Raw genomic sequence first — 3,595 nt, forward strand, 5'->3', positions numbered from 1 at the left:
GCGGCGGGCACATGCCGTAGCAGGGAGCAAAGGGAGGCAGCAGCCTACGTAGGCTGAGTCAGAGGGCACTGCCCTCCGGAACCAGCTCCCAGGGTAACTTGAATTTAAACCTAAACTAGGTCAGCTGGTTTTTGGTTCAAATTTTTATTTGCTTTCAGAGCAGGTGTAGGGTTTTCAGGACATGAATTGGAATTTCATTAGAAATTCCTGAAATGCTTTTAAAAGAAAACATGACAATTAGCAAAGATGGTGTTTTAACTCATCTGCATGCGCTGGGATGAGGAGGTGGTTTGCTGGTCAGGTTTCAATTAAAATGGGAACTTAAAAGATTAGATGGAGGAAAGATTGTTTTATTCCTGAAATCAGCAGAGAGAGTTGTCAAAAAGTTACAACACAGGACAGCATTTCTCACCCCTGACAAAACCTTCCCAAGTTTCCCTCTTCCCGTGCAGCTCCCGTGCTTCCAGCTCCAGGTCTCGTACCACCTTCCAGGTTTTTGCCACCAATGTTTGCACGCGTCTGACGATGCACGCAGGCTGTGCCTGGCGTAACGATGGAGAGTGTTTGGGGCTTCATCCCAGCTCTGGGAAGGCAGGGGCCAGGCAGACTGGGCCTCCAGCATCTGCCCTCCCCTGTGCCAAGATCCTGCTTGGCATCACTAAGCAAATCACCCCTCTGCCTTATTTTTCCATTTGTAATAGCAGCTGCCCGTATAGCAAACGTGCTTTCAGCGATTGTGTTTCAGGCATTTGTTAATCCTTCAATGAAAAATGCAACAGCAGCATTAAGTATTGCTTAATGTTGATATGCTCAAGCTATAAAATGATACTCAATTAGCATCCTTTTTCCTTAATGGACGTTTCAGGGTTCAAGAGATTAAGCGTTCTTGCATGCAGCGCTCTGCCCCTGATTTCCAGTTACCTTTGTGTTCCTCTGAATTCTAGAGAGAGGTTAAGAACTAATCGAACACTATCATTCCAGACTGGTCAGTGCTGACTAACTAATCACCTTCAACAACTGAACCAAAAGCTACTGAACGCGGATGGTGTCCTTGGAAAAGCTCCCAAAGGAGTAAAGTACTTGTGTGCCTTTAATCCAAACAGAAACCGAAGTGTCAGAGCAGAGGAAGTAAAGCAAAGCCACTCAGGAAGGAGTCGCATCCTTTTCAACTTTGGCTGCCACCACCTGAGAGCGTTCATTACCAAGTTCAGTCTGGGTGCAGCACCCGGGGAGCTGCCCGAGGATGCTGAAGGCGCAGTGCCTCCCTCCCTCCCTCCCTCCCTTCCCTGCCGCTCGTCCCGCTCCCTCACGACGTCGGAGCCTAGAAAGAGTGCGGGGAACCTGACCGCACGTGGCAGCGCGGCTCTGGCTGCCTGTCTGGCTAAGGACCCTAACTGTAAAAGCAGAGGCTTGGCAGGTATTAGCCATTGCAGAATGTGAGCTTGTGACACTGAGTGACACACGTGTCCCCAGCTGGCAGGGCTGTTCTGCACTCTCCCTCGTTTTTAGGGGGAGATTAGCTTTTAAAGAGCTGGCTGTGATGCATTTCTGTTCTCAGTGCTGTGACCTCTTTTCACCTGTAACTTAAAACCAGCCCAGCAGCATCTTTTTTGGTTGCTGCCAGTGTGGAAGGGACAGGGTCCTCTAAAGCGTGTCCCCTTCAGACCACTACTGGCACTAAGATCTTCTGATGCCAGCCGCAGGTACAGGATCGCATGATGTGGAGCTTTTCTGCCTCTGACGAGCACCTCCAGGATAGGATAGAGAAGCTGCTTAGCAGATCACACGCGTGCACCGCAGAGCAGGAGCTCGGATTATCCTGCCCACACGAACGTCATCGGATGCGAGGAGGCAGCGGCTCTGTGACAGTGCGGCAGGGAGTGGGAGCTCCTCGGGAGCTGGTCACGCACCTCGTCCTGGAGAAGGTGTTTCTAGCAGAGTAGTGTCCCCTAACGCCGTGTTAGGGCAGGGTATGTCCCATGACTCAGAGCACAATTGTCCTGCAGGAACCAGTTTTATTTGTTTTCCAGGGAATGTCTTACCCAGCCCTCCGAGGCGTGTGGGCTCTGACACACCTCGGTACAGACTGGTGCAGCTGTAGGCTAAACTGAAAAGGCACTGCAAGTCCCGAGAGCATCCTTCTTGTTCCTCCCACTGATGACAGAGGATTGCTTCAACATTTATATTTTAGGTTTTGTAGTGCATTTTTACCATTAAGTTTCTTCTGTATTTAGCCAGCCCTGCTGTCTTGGTGTGTCCAGTCTGTAACGCATCTTCGCTCCCTGGTACTCGGGACAACGCTGTCATTTGTACATGGTGAAGTGGGCAGAGCACGGCCTGGAGCAGCGCTCGAGCCTGAATCGAGTCCCATCAGGGCGTGTCTGGGGTCCCCTGCGCTGAGCCACGCTGTCCCTTGAGCACCCAGCTGATCACAGCTGCTTTTTTTCTTTTGCGCTTTTATTGATTTGCAGTAGATGCTCTGTAAATGAGACTATTCCTTGCTTTTGTTCTTGTTTGAACTTGCAGAGCCTGAAATTCCAGGTGATGGTTTATCTTGCTTTGGCAAGTCGCTGGGTGCAGGCTGGAGGAGGAAAGGATGGATCAAGGTGTTTTGGATAACTCATTGGAACAGCTTGTGGTTGAGGTAGCATTTTCCAGGGCTTCCCTTGTTTGTGCAGAACGGTAGAACGGCAATGTCCCGTGCTTTATGGTAACTTGGGATGGAGCGTCACCATTTCGGAGCATATTAATGCCCAGTATTGCAGGCTCTGGCAGGATCGATATGTGGCAGTTACAGTCTTTCCAAGAGCAGCTTCAGCCTCCTGGTTTGATTACCAGTGCTTTTTGGGTATGGCTTTAAACCAGGCAGAACAGGTGCCCAGCAAAGGACCTTTGGCAAAGACTTGTAAGAGTGCCATGTCCAGCATCACCGGCAGCCTTGCAGAAACCCAAATCGGTCAGACCTTCCTCTCCTTTGCCTTCTCCAGCACAGTCACTCCACCAGAGGAGGAAGCCAGAGAGTTTGGTGCGATTTCTCACAGAGCCTGGCATAGGTGGTTAGCGCTTTACGGCACGAAGTTACACCGTCGATGGATTTTGACTGCGCAGGGGTTGCTCACAGCCAGCGTGCAGGAATGGTGTCAGCAGCTCATGGCACATCTTATCTCTCGCCTTTGCTGTAAAACTGTTCCAGTGTTTCTTCCCGCTTCCTTTTTGCTGCCAGCTGAGGTGGGGAGGAGGCATCTTCGCTGCAGGAGGAGGAATGTGGTGCTACTGCATTGCTGAGCGGTAGCAGGGTAAGGGCAGGCACACCCAGCGCTGCGGGCACATGTCAGCAGAGGCAGGAGCTGAGCCAACGTTTCACATACTGTAGCCTAAGGGACAGTATTTTTTTCTTCCAGCTCTGTGTGTACCCTTTCTCTGAGCTCCTGATCCTCAGCTTGCACGCGCCTGTGTCGCTCAGCGTGAGGACGGGGAGAGGTAGCGCACGCAGCGAAGCAACAGGAGCGAAGATCCGGAGGTGTCTGACGTGGTCTGCTGAGCCCCCCACCAGCAGGGCAGAGGATGCGATTTCTGGGGTCGTTTCAGTAAAGTA

Source organism: Ciconia boyciana, chromosome 23, assembly GCF_034638445.1.
Source record: "Ciconia boyciana chromosome 23, ASM3463844v1, whole genome shotgun sequence".
Taxonomy (NCBI): domain Eukaryota; kingdom Metazoa; phylum Chordata; class Aves; order Ciconiiformes; family Ciconiidae; genus Ciconia; species Ciconia boyciana.